Genomic DNA, 13,597 nt, shown 5'->3' on the forward strand with positions numbered 1-13,597 from the left:
TGGAGATTTAAAGGTCCAAAATATCGGGAATTATCGCGTTTGCTCGCTGAATTTCATCAAAAGTAAGGCATTATTAACTTAACCTGAAAATTTAGGTCGCTGTGCTTCACAGTCACCCCGACTAGCACAGAAAATTTCAGCTCAAAAAAGTGCGTGTTTCCCCATTCACTAACATGTACCGATGTGGCATATGTCCTCCAGTTAAAATTTTCGGTCACGTGAGGGGGGATCTACGCTCATTTGACATTTGGTGAAATCACCCTATAGACAGCACCCGAAGTCAGGATTGAACCCGGGACTCTGGCACTGAAAGGCAGCAACTCTACTGCTGCGCCACTGAGCCACCCTATAAATTGGTCACAAAGCAATTTATTTATCTCCCAAATAAACTTTATACAGACAGACCGCTGAGATCGAAGGCGACACAGCGGGGTGCCACCTGCTACCAGATCGCCATTGCGAGAACATAAGACTGTTCGATTAACTTTCTGTAACTTTGTCGGTCCAGAAACATGGCGACTCTTATGTACCGGTATGATATTACCGGATTGTACACAAAACAAAGCATTTCACTGTACATGTGACAATAAAGTATCATTGAATAGGGTCACAGAGTCATGGAAACAGGTGCTTCGGCACAACTTGCCCGCACTGACCATCAGAACTATAACAGAACTAAACACAATACTCTAAGTACAACCTCTCCAACTTCTTTTATAAATGCAACATGTCCTCCCAATGTTTATACTCAATACTTTGACTGATGAAGAGTATCAGTGCCAAAATCGTTTTTTGACCACCTCATCTACCCGTGACCACCTCATCTACCTCATCTGTGACCACCTCATCTACCTGCCACTTTCAAGGAACTATGCACCTACACACCTAGATTCCTCTGCTCTACAACACTACCCAGAGCCCTACTTTTCACTGTATAGGTCCTGCCCATATTAGACTTTCCGAAATGCAACCTCCCATTTCTCTGGGTTATATGCAAAACAAAGCATTTAACTGTACATGTGACAATGTGTCATTGAATCAATAGAAACTATTTAGTCATACAGCCTGGAAATTTATCCACACCGACCAACATGTCCAATCTACACCAGTCCCACCGTTTGTTACAAAACAAGAACAGTGCAAAAACTCTCCCGACATTCTCAACGTTTATACACACATCCATTAGTGTTATATTCGGTCGTGTTCACAAGCTATCCTCATGCCAGGCACCCTTGCCACACACATGGCCGTATGTGTTAATATTGTTCTTTGTGCCTCTTCATATCTTTAGTTTCCCTCTCCCCCAACTCTCAGTCTGAAGAAGGGTCTCAACCCCAAACGCCACCTGACCCCTTTCTCCAGAGATGCTGCCTGACGCGCTGAGTTACTCCAGCATTGTGTGTCTGTCTCCTACGCCGATATTGTCAGCCTGTTCTCTCGCACTGTGCTTAACGATTCATCTCGGCGTGCATATGGACTAGGTAGGTGTGCCGGCCCTGACATCACAAGTCACAGCAACAAATCAGCCCAGTACACAGGCGGTAGCAATTGACGAGCGCCTGAGAGGCATTCCAGTGCAAGCAGAGGGGGGGTTGCAAAGCGGCGGCGGTGGCGGCGTGAGCTGTTCAGGGCAAGGGGATTTACTGAAAGGGAGAGTGGAGAGCGTCACGGCGCAGCGGCGCTCGTTAGGACTTGGCGGGGCTATCCCGGTGGATTAATGTATAGCGTGGGACGGCAAACTTACTGCACATTGTATTCTGCGTATCACATTCGCTTCAAGTGCTGAGCGGGAGAAAGGTAAGCGGCGTTTATTTAATATACGGTGCGCAGATTTGTGGATGGTCTGTGTTAAACTCCAAGTCCACTGTAAAGTGGGGCTGATAATGTCCCAACATTGCTCGAAATTATCTGTTTAAAAACTGAGAAAAATAAGCAAGGAGGAGGGAGGGGGTGGGGGATAGGGGATACATTTTGTACTGCTCCAGTGAGCAATGTAGTTTACTTAAGTTTTGATCCAACCTGCTTCTGGTTCCCCTATCATCATGTCTGCAAGAAGCTGAAACGTCTATTTCGTTATTTTCTTCTGATCGGTAAAAGCATCATGGATCAGGAACACCAGGCTGAGATTTTTGAGAGGTTTGCTTTGAGAGAGGATCCGCAGGGCTGTGCTTACACGTAGACTAGATCCGATAACAATTATGGCTCAGTGTGTGTGTGTGTGTGATCGGCTGGGACAGTCGATGTGACCACAGAATTCTCCAGCCTACGCCGGGAAGAGTATTTCCAAGTGAGTTTCCAGTTTCTCTTTGACGGGGAAATTGGGGAGCTCCCGAAATGTTGAAGGACAGGGAGTATTGGAGTTGAGGTCTGCCCCTTTTACTGAGTGGGATATTTCCCCAGGCGTCCTGTGGAATATTAATGGCTCTTGTTCTCTGGGTGTGTGTGTGTGGGTCCGGTCCGAGCCTTGTAGACAGAACACCGACCAGTTGATAGATACAGCGGGTAGCAGGCGATTCGGGATCAGTGTCACCTTTTGCAGTGACTGGGCAAATCTTCTTGCCAGTCACTACCACAAAAGCAAGGGGGAAAGTAGCAACACCTCCTCCACAACCAACAATGGGGCTGTTGTGTGGGAAGGAACTGCAGATGCTGGTTTAAACCGAAGATAGACACAAAAAGCTGGAGTAACTCAGCGGGTCAGGCAGCATCTCTGGAGAAAAATAATAGGTGACGTTTCGGGTCGAGACCCTTCTTCAGACTGGACTATTGTAAACTCACTCCTTGGCCATCGGTGCCGGCTCTGATTTAGTATTTGCCCCCATTCACGCATCTAGTTTCTCGCTCCCCTGACTCTCCGTCGTCTGAAGACGAGTCTCGACCCAAAACATCACCCTTTCCTTATTCTCCATAAATGCTGCTTGACCCGCTGAGTTACTCCGGCATTTTGTGTCAACCCTCTCTACGCCTCTGGACAGAAGCAAAAACCCCCCAGGTTTAACACCCCGATCGCTTCGCCTTAGCTCTAACCAGTTTCCACGGTGCGATCTCAGACTGGATGCAGCATTTTACTGATCTGATGCGCGATTAGAAGGTCCTGCCGTGCGGCTTCTGCGACCGGTTAGATTCGTGGCCACTTTCCGCCCGCATCTCCGCTGCCTCCTTGGATTTCATTTTGCCATTTGCAAAATTCAAACGTCGTGCACTTAATCCAATGTGAACGGTGGCTATGCTTTCTTTTAGTTTTTTTTCCCCTCTTCCATCCTAACTAAAACACCCGGTGAAAGTGACTCTAACTGACACAAGACAGAGAGGTGTTTGAAACTGCCAGGTGAGATGATGTTCAAATGTATTGCTTGATAAAGATACAATGGTTCGACTTGTGGAGCGTTTACAGAAGGTTCCCCTTGAAGTGCCTTGATGAAGTTAGAAGCAGGAGCGTATGATATTGATCGTGCATTCATTTCCTATGCTGTAAATAACAAAAAGCAGCTTTAACCCCGGGATATCCGGCAGCTGGCAAAATACAAAGTGACATAACATTTGCAATATTTTTACCGCTGCATTGAACTGATAACTAATGATGAATGAAGCAGTCAGGCCTGACGACTGTGTCTAAAGATCAGATCACATCTCAAATAACGACACAAAGTGCTGGAGTAACTCAGCGGGTCAGGCAGCATCTCTGGAGAACATGGATAGGTGACATAAAAACCTGTAGACTCTGAAGAAGGGTCTCGACCAGAAAAACGTCACGTATTCCTTTTCTTCAGAGATGCTGCCGGACCCGCTGAGTTACTCCAGCTCTTTTTTTGCCTACATTCCGTTCAAAGCAGCGTCTGCAGTTCCTTTCTACACATGGTTAGGTGACGTTTAGGCTCGGGGCACGACTTCTCTGTATTCGCCTATCGTTGTAATGGTTAATAGTTCATCTTTGGATGTCTGCAATGCAGTATCAGTCTTTCAGAAGTGGTGACATGTTATGCTGCCTGGATTATTTACAACTAGAGTGACTTGCAACTTGCAATGTACCAGTGCAGGCTTATTGATGGTTTCATGTGGCTATTCTCCCAACACAAGGACAATTGGCCTGTTCATTTCCCCTTAGACATAGCAGAATTCGTCCATTTGACCCATCATGTCTACTCCACCATTCAATCATGTCTGAGCTGTGTTTCCCTCTCAATCCCATTCTCCTGCCGTCTCCCCATAACTCTTCACATCCTTACCTGTCATCAGTTGAATAAAACATTTAACTTACTGACCCCAATAATTCCAAAGGAACTTGTATTGTGTGTTGTGCAAGGCAAACAACTACAAAACAGACAACTGCAAATCAATGTCTCTTCCTGATCTCCCGTGTTCTCCCTCTCCCTCTCCCTCTCCCTCTCCCTCTCCCTCTCCCCCCCTCTCCCTGCAAATAAATGGTCTGCCATGACTCAACGCTAGGTTTTCTGATTAAGTTTCAGCACAGGATGAGGTGCCCAGAGAGCAATCAATCCCCCATGCAATTTTCAATAATAATCAAATCTCAATAACAATCCATACATCTTAAATGGATATGTTGATATCGGAAAAAAATATCTTTAAAAAACAATATATTATTTGGTTTTATATTGTCTTAAATAAGGCAATATAAATTAAATATTTAGGGCAACGTTGTCTTATTATCAATAAGATAAAATTATATTGAAGATTGACACAAAATGCTGGAGTAGCTCGGTGAGTCAGACAGAATCCCTGAAGAACACGAATAAGTGATGTTTCAGGTCGGAACCCTTCGTGCGCCTATATTCTATTATTGTTAATAATAAAATATGATTGTATTAAATTGTGTTATCATAATATATCTTTAAAAAACAAAAACAACTAATCTTTAAGTTCAATTAATAAAAAAATGAATCAAATTGTAGGAGTGGTTATCATTATTCATTTAACTATATATAGATTGTTAATGCGGCTAATCATGTCTCCTTTAATGATATTGTTTGAACCCCCTTCCCCCCCCCCCCCCCCCCCCCCCCCCCCCCTCTTTAGTCCTAGTTATTCCCTCGGAGGTCATAACAATTTCCTGTGGTCTGCAAATGAGCAAAGATATTTTATTTGTAATATTGCCTGATGGCATCATCATTTTGATGAGAATGATGCTATCGCTCAGGCGATCGTATCTATTTGCTCAAGGTTGTTATCGAGATTTTGCACAAGTACACAACTGTAGATTAAAAGATATTACCATATTACCCAAAATAGGAACACAATCTTGCAAAACAAAGACAAAGATCCCATAAGCTTCATGTCCTAATATAGGAATGTCATGAAAAACAAAAGAACGCACACAAGTTCATAAGTTCATAAGTTGTTGGAGTAGAATTAGGCCATCAAGTCTACTCTGCCATTCAATCATGGCTGATCTATCTTTCTTTCTTTCTTTTTTGGATTCAATTTATTGTCATTATCTCATAAGAGACAACAAAATGGATTTTCCTTACTGTCATATAACATAAAAAATAAATAATAAATAAATAAATAAAAATCCCTCTCAACCCCGTCCTCCTGCCTTCTCCCCATAATCTCTGACACCCTTACCAATTAAGAATCTGCACCTTAAAAATACCCATTGACTTAGCCTCCTTGGTCATTCGGCACAAAAGCACAAAATGGTGGTGAAACCAGTCGGCATCTGTGGAGAGGGAAACACAAATAATGTTCCTGGTTAATAACTTATCATAAGAGTGGCTAAAAAGTCATTGACATGAAACATTAACTCCTTTTCTTTCTCAACCTAGATGCTGCTTGCCCTTCTCAATATTTCTAAAATCTTATCTTTGAAATGGACAATTATATTTAGAGATACAGCATGGAAGCCGGCCCAACAGCCCACCAAGTCCACGCTTTCCATGGCCCGTTCAACTAGTTCTGTGTTATGTGTGGGAAGGAGCTGCAGATGCTGGTTTAAACTGAAGATAGACACAAAAAGCTGGAGTAACTCAGCGGGACAGGCAGCATCTCTGGAGAGAAGGAATGGGTGATGTTTCGGGTCAAGACCCGTCTTCAGACTGTTAACCCATTTGGTCAAGAAGGCTTTCATCAGTCAGGATATTGAGTATAGAAGTTGGGGGGGGGACAGTGAAATGCTTTGTTTTGCATACAACCTATAGAATTGTACAGCAGACCTCACCTAGGCAGTACACAAGAATCACCACGTTTCAGGCGCCGACCAAGTAATAGAAAATGACAAATATTTTACTGTTGTACAAGACATTGGTGAGGCAAGTTCTTTGGAATGACACAAAATGCTGGAGTAACTCAGAGGGTCAAGCAGCATCCCTGGAGAACATGGATAGGTGACATTCAGGTTAGGACCCTTCTTCATGCTCCCGACCGGAAATATCACCTATCTATGTTCTCTGGGAATGCCACCTAACCCACTGAGTTACTCCAGCATTTTGTGTCCTTCCTTGTTAAACCAGCATCTGCAGTTCTGTGTTCCTACATTATTTCTATTATCCCACTTTTTCATCCACTCCTTACATTTTGGGGACAACTTTTTTTCTTTAGGGACCAATTAAACTCTAAATCCAACACGTCTTGGGAATGTGCGAGGAAACCGGAGCACTCAGAGACAACCCACATGATCACGGGGAGAATGTCAGGATTGAACCCGGGTCTCCGGCGCTATGAGGTGGCAGCTCTACAAGCTGACTCACAGTGCCAGAGACGAGGTCTTGATCCTGACCTCGGGTGCTGGCTGTGTGGAGTAATAACATTGATTTGTAATTAAGTGAATGTGTGAATGGAGGTTTTAATTTGTGGTGGCACAGTGGTAAAGTTGCTGCTTCACGGCGCCAGAGACCCGGGTTCAATCCTGACCATGGGTGCTCTCTGTGCTCTCCCTGTGTCTTGTGTGGACTTTCTCCGGGAGCTCTGGTTTCCTCCCAAACTCTAAAGACACACGGGTTAGTAGGTTAGTTGGTTCGGTATAATTGTAAATTGTCCCAGGTCTATGTAGGATAGTGTTAGCGTGCGGGTATCGCTGGTTGGCTCGGGCTCAGTGGGCCAAAGGTCCTGTTACCATGCTGTACCACTAAACTAAACTAAACTACTTGTCCCAAACTCATGCCAATTTACTTTCAAATGAAGATTTTTAGACCTCACCTCCAGACAATATGTTAAATCTCTTATCCATTGAGAGTTGCTGGGGAACACGGTGTTACATTGGAGACATTTGGCTATTCTCCCAAGTAGAGATACACTGTTGTATCTCTCTACCACTACCATCCTCTATGAATGGCCCTCTGCAATGGTTGTGAGCTACAATAGTGAACTGTCACTGCCAGCCTGCTGAGGGGATGCATGAATGGACCAGGAACTGATATATTTTCCTTCATTCTGTTTCTGGGGTGGAATGAAGAAGTAAAGGGGCAAAGTTTAAAGGAGATGTCCAGGGCAAGTTTCTTATACAGAGGTTGGTGGGTGCCTTGGATGTGCTTTCACAGGAGAATGAGGGGTGATCTTATAGAGGTGTACAAAATCATGAGAGGACTAGATCGGTTAAACGCACAGAGTCTCTTGTCCAGAGTAGCGGAATCGAGAACAGTGGACATAATTTTAAGGTGGGGGGGGGGGGGGGGGGGGGGGGTGCCAGAGGAACGAGCACCAGAGGAGGTAGTTAGGCAGGTACTATAGCAATGTTTAAGAAACATTTAGACAGGTGCATGGATAGGATCAGTTTAGAGGGGTATGGGTCAAACACAGGCATGTAGGACTAGTGTAGACGGGACATGTTGGTTGGTGTGGGCAAGTTGGACGGAAGGGCCTGCTTTCACACTGTAAGTCTCTCTCTGACTATGTATAGACTCAGTTTAACTTGGCATAATTGTTATCAAAGAACTGCAGATGCTGATTTATACCAAAGATAGACACAAAGTGATGAAGTAACTCTGAGGGCCAGGCAGCATCTGTGGAATAAAGCAATGGGTGACATTTAAAAGAAGGGTCCTGACCTGAAGTGTCACCTATCCTTCTCTTCCAGAGATGCTGCCTGGGTTACCCCAGCACCTTGTGTCTAACTTGGCATCAAGTCTGGCATGGACATTGTGGGCTCAATGTCCTGTCTCTGTACTGTATTGTTCTATGTACTCCCACCCATGAGGATTTTCTTTTGATTAAAGAAAATGATGTAATCTTGTTCTCAGCCACTTGTTCTCTGCCACAGAAGGCAGTGGAGGCCAATTCACTGGATGTTTTCAAGAGAGAGTTCGATCTAGTTCTTAGGGTTAACGGAATCAAGGGATATGGGGAGAAAGCAGGAACGGGGTACTGATTTTGGATGATCAGCCATGATCATACTGTACGGCGGTACTGGTTGGAAGGGCTGAATGGCCTACTCCGGCACCTATTTTCTATGTTTCTATGTAATTATGTGGAGACATAAGAAACTGTAGATGTTGGACTCTTGAGCAAAACACAAGGTGCAGAAGGAACTCAGCGGTTCAGGCAGCATCTGTGGAAGGAATGGACAGGTTGGGACCCTTTTCCAGACTGATCAGTTGTTCCTTTCCATTCAACTATCAATGTTGACCCAGAAGGGGACATATCATAGGATTGTACCACATAGGGGTAGAATGAGGTCATTCAGCCCATCTGGTCTGCTCCGCCCTTCAATCCCGGTTGATCTATTTTTCCTCTCAACTCCATTCTTCTGCCTTCTCCCCATAACTGTTGACACCCTTCCTAATCAAGAATATACCAATCTCTGCTTTAAAAAATACCCAATGGCTTGACCTCCACAGCAGGCTTTGGCAATGAATTCCACTGATTCACCATCTCCTGACTGAAGAAATTCCTCCTCATCTACATTCTGAAGGCAAGTGCTTTTAATCTGAGCCTGTGCCCTCTGGTTCTAGACTCTTTCAATGCTGGAAACAGTACTTTTGTTTAACTTTTCTAAATTAAGGTAAACAGGCCCTTCAGCCACTGAGTCAGCGTTCACCAGCGATCACCCCGTACGCTAGTTCCATCCAACACATTAAGGACAATTTACAGAAGCGAATTAACCTACAAACCTACAAGAATTTAGAGTGTGGGAGGAAACTGGAGCACCCGGAGGAAGCAGGGAGAACGTACAAACTCCGTAAAGACAGCACCCTTAGTTGGAATCATACCTGGGTCTCTAGCGTTGTGAGGCAGCAACACTACCGCTGCATTACCATGCTGCCCAAACCTCTACAGTTAATTGAATATTAAATCCTTTTCCTCACAACGGAACGCGTTACAATTTAAAAAATATATATTTCATTAAATGTACGCAATTTATTGAGCAGCCAAGATTTCTCAGGTCTCATTTGAAAGAGATTTTAACTGATGAGATTAAGCTCACTGAATCCCAGATCGATGAATGATGATTATACGGGACTCCGTCTGCCCCACGCTGTGCTTCATTAAAAGAAAAGCTCCCTTTTGTAATTTGTGAATTTTTTTTTCCCACAGTTTTGATCTCCATGATCAAATTTTAGTGCAAATGATAGACAGACAGGCAGCCAGCAAAAATCTCGATGAGCCGAGATGACCAACTAAACCAGCAGACATTTGAATTGATTTTAAATTAAAAATAGATAGTGCAGCAAATACTAGGCATTTAGCTTTTAAATTTGGAAAAGAAATGCAGGCACGGAATGTATTTGTGATGAATTTTCTGGTCAATTTGGCCATGGGTAATTGATGTAATTGACTGTTCATTGTCTTTGTACCATCTCCTCTTGAGTGCATTTCGTGAAACTATCGATAGCACTCCGTGAAATTAGTTTTGTTTTGAAGGACAGTTCTTTATCCTTGTACAAACTGCACGGTAATAGTATTTAACAGGGCACCTGCTTAAAAAACTGCCATTCATGCTTAAATAAATGTCTGACAGTGCTTTTCGCTTCAGCTGCATTAAGCTGGTCCTTATTCTTGTAACCCTCTCCCAGAAAATAAATTGCAAGGTGCAGCCATTAGATGATACTTTGCTCACTAGATTTGGAATATGCCCAGTCCGCCTTGGCCTACGCGATCTCCCCTTCATTTTAACCTACAAACCTGCTCGTCTTTGTAGTGTGGAGGAAACCCACGCAGTCACGGGGAGAACGTACAAACTCTGTATAGACAACAGCCATAGTCGGGATCGAACCTGGGTCTCTGGCACTGTGAGGATGCAACTTTACCGCTGTGCCACTGTGCTGCCCCATCCTCTACAATTAATTGAATATCATATCCTTTTCCTTCCAGCAGAATGCTTTATAAATTATTTTAACTGCAAACATTTTAACTATCCTTCCCATTCCCATACTGACCTTTCTGACCTTTCATTTGCAAATTAGAGGAACAGCACCTCATATATCGCTCGGGCAGCTTACAACCCTGCGTAATGAATGTTGATTTCTCTCATTTCAATTAACTCCTATATTCCATCCACCCTCTCCCTCCCCCATCCTGGTCATCCCACCAGTTCCACTGTTAGCATCCTTGTATCCCTGTCGTTCGCATAACTCCCCCAGCCAACAATGGGCCATTATGGACTCCACCCTTCCTGAGGTCATCTGTGCCAGCCCTGTTTTGTCCTCGCCTTTTCTCGCCTCAAATTCACTCCCACCCCTCAAACGCTGTCTTTCAGTCTGAAAAAGGGTCTTGACCTGATTCGTCACCTATTCCTTTTCTCCAAAGATGCTGCCTGACCCATTGAGTTACTCCAGCATTTTGTGTCTATCTTTAGTATAAACCAGCATCTGTAGTTCCTTCCTACTTATTTTGGAATAAATTTGCTTTGTTTTCATTGAGTTAGGGGTGTCAATACTAATCAATGTAAAACACTATTCAGCACTTAACATCCGGTGGGTCTAGAGTTAAGGGCCTGTCCCACTAGGGCATCATTTAGGCGACAGCCGAAAAATAGGTTGTCTCGTTGTGATGCGTGGTGAGGCATGCAGTGACGCGCAGTAGCGCGCGGTGCTTCCCTGTCGAATGTTTGGAATGTTCAAAATCCTGGGGCGACATTTGGGTGTCTCATCATGTCATGTGCCCTGTCACACACTGACGTACTTTGTCCTGTTAGGGTTAGGGTTAGGGACCACAGATGGGCTGTAAAATATTCTTCCTTCAATGCATGGATTTTAAACATTAATATATTAAAATTAATACAATAAAATCAATTGTGTAAATGAAAAGATGTCTGAGTCGTTCAGTTTTATTAATAGATGTATTGGACCGCTTCCAGATCCGATCACCGTCTCTTTTCACAGCAACGGATTCAGTGAGTGTTCACTGAAGTCCCCTGTACCCTGTTGAAAAGCTGCCTCTGGGGGTTTGGAGAGATCATTGGAAGAGAGATCTGCCTCTGGGACAACTCGTGGCCAACAGTTTAGTTCCCATAAGGAGCAGGCAGAACATTGTGGGTTTGAATCCAACCCCTGGACCCCCTGTGTCACATATAGTTCAGAAATACATTGCCCTTCGGCCCACCGAGTCCGCACTGACCAGTGATCCCGCGTACACTATCCTACACACGCTAGGGACAATTTATACTTATATCAAGCCTATCAACCTAAAGTTAGGGTTACGGTTACGGTTAGGGTTAGTGCTAAGGTTAGGGTTAGGTTAGGGTTAGGGTTTCCTCCCGCATTCCAAAGGTATGTATAAATTGTCCCTAGCGTGTGTGAGATAGTGTGCGGGGGATCGCTGGTCGCAGGCTGGGTCCACAAATGGGGGAGGGGGGGCGTTGGGGAAAGTGGGGGGTGGAGAATGAGGGAGGGAGGGGGGAAGAAGGAGAGATGGAGCAGGAGGAGGTAAGAGGGGAGAGGGGAGTCTACACTCACTGAATCCATCCCTTTGAAAAGTTATAGAGACGGTGATCGAATCTGGAAGCAGACCAATACATCTATAAATAAAACGGAACGATTCAGCCATCTTTTCATTTGCACAATTGATATCATTGTATTCAATTTAAAATATTAATGTTTAAAATCCATGCATTGAAAGAAGAATATTTGACAGCCTCAACCCTAACCGGGCATCACCCGCATGACAGCATGCGTCAGCGTGAATGGCGTGCAACTTGACGGTTTTACGGCCGTCCGCAGTTGCCCAAATATCACCCAAGTGGGACAGGCCCTTAAATCACATGCAAGGTCATCTGGTACAACCTTCAGAAGCAGATAAAGCATAAACTGAGTTTCTTCAAATCCCTTGGTCACTGCAGCTCCCTCTTTCTTCTCATCGTGTACTTTCTTATAATAGTGGCACAGCGGCACAGCTGGTAGAACTGCCACCTTATTGCACCAGAGACACCGGTTCGATCCTCACCTCGGATGCTGAATGTGTAGAGTATGCACGTTCTCCCTGTGACCACGTGGGTTTCCTCCGGGTGCTCTGGTTTCCTAGAAAATGAAAGAGTGTGGAACGATGTGGAAACAGGCCCCTCGGCCCAACTTGCCCATGATGCCCAACATGTCCCATCTATACTAGTTCTACCCGCTCACACTTCACCCATAACTCTCTAAACCTATCCTACCCATGCACCTGTCCAAATATTTCTTAAATGTTATGATAGTACCTGCCTCAACTACCTCCTCTGGCAGCTCATTCCATACACCTGCCACCCATTGTGTATTAAAAAAAAAGTTACCCTCAGGTTCCTATTAATTCTTTCCACCTTTATGTATCCTCCCACATCCCAAAGACATGCATGTTTGTAGGTTAATTGGCCTCTAGGGAAATTGGTCCTAGGTGTATGCAGTAGATGTAGGGAGTAGTGGATAACATAGTATTAATGTTTAGTTTTGTTTATCACCTCATGTACTGAGGTACAGTGAAAAGCTTTTGTTGGGAGCGAACTGGTCAGTGGAAAGACTATACATGATTATAATCGAGACATCCACAGTGTACAGGCACATGATAAAGGAAATAAGTTTTAGTGCAAGATAAAATCCAGTAAATTACGATTAAAGATAGTCTGAGGTCTCCAAAGAGGTAGTTCAGAACCGCTCTCTAGTTGGCTCTCTGCTCTCTAGTGATCGAATAGTTCAGTTGCCTGATAACAGCTGGGAAGAAACTGTTCTTGAATATGGATGCGTGATCAGATCAGTGGTTGGAGTGGATTTGGTGGATTCGGTGGGGCGAAGGACCTGTTTCCGTGCTGTATCTCTAAACTGAACTGAACCTTCCTTTGTTAGCGCTTCCTGATGAATACTTAATTCTAAGAATTTTTCTGCTATGAATGAATAAGTAAATATTGCATCAATTCACTTGTTTCTTGGATCAACACCAACATGAACATTACAAAGGGGATTGTCCTCTGCAAAATGAAAATTTGACAAAAGAAACTGCTAACGCTACACTAACCTGGCCGATTGATAATAGACAATAGACAACAGGTGCAGGAGTGGGCCATTCGGCCCTTCGAGCCAGCACCGCCATTCAATGTGATGGCTGATCATCCCCAATCAGTACCACATTCCTGCCTTCTCCCCATATGCCCTGACTGGGGAAAGTGTTGCAGAAGATGGATAACTTGGCTATGAGGGCGGCAAAGTGGAGGGCCGGTGGTTTCCTCCCACATCCCATAGAC

The 13,597-nt window shown here is 44.3% G+C and overlaps 1 protein-coding gene across 1 annotated transcript in view; it reads left to right on the forward strand.

Annotated features, from left to right (window-relative positions):
• The first annotated feature begins 206 nt into the window (after nucleotides 1-206).
• LOC129699608 (muscarinic acetylcholine receptor M3-like) overlaps nucleotides 207-13,597 on the forward strand; it is a 174,233-nt gene continuing 160,842 nt past the window's right edge. The window contains 1 exon segment of the mRNA XM_055639561.1: nucleotides 207-1,797. The gene's annotated coding sequence lies outside the window, so the exon portion shown is untranslated.

Source organism: Leucoraja erinacea, chromosome 8 (assembly GCF_028641065.1).
Source record: "Leucoraja erinacea ecotype New England chromosome 8, Leri_hhj_1, whole genome shotgun sequence".
Lineage (NCBI taxonomy): Eukaryota > Metazoa > Chordata > Chondrichthyes > Rajiformes > Rajidae > Leucoraja > Leucoraja erinaceus.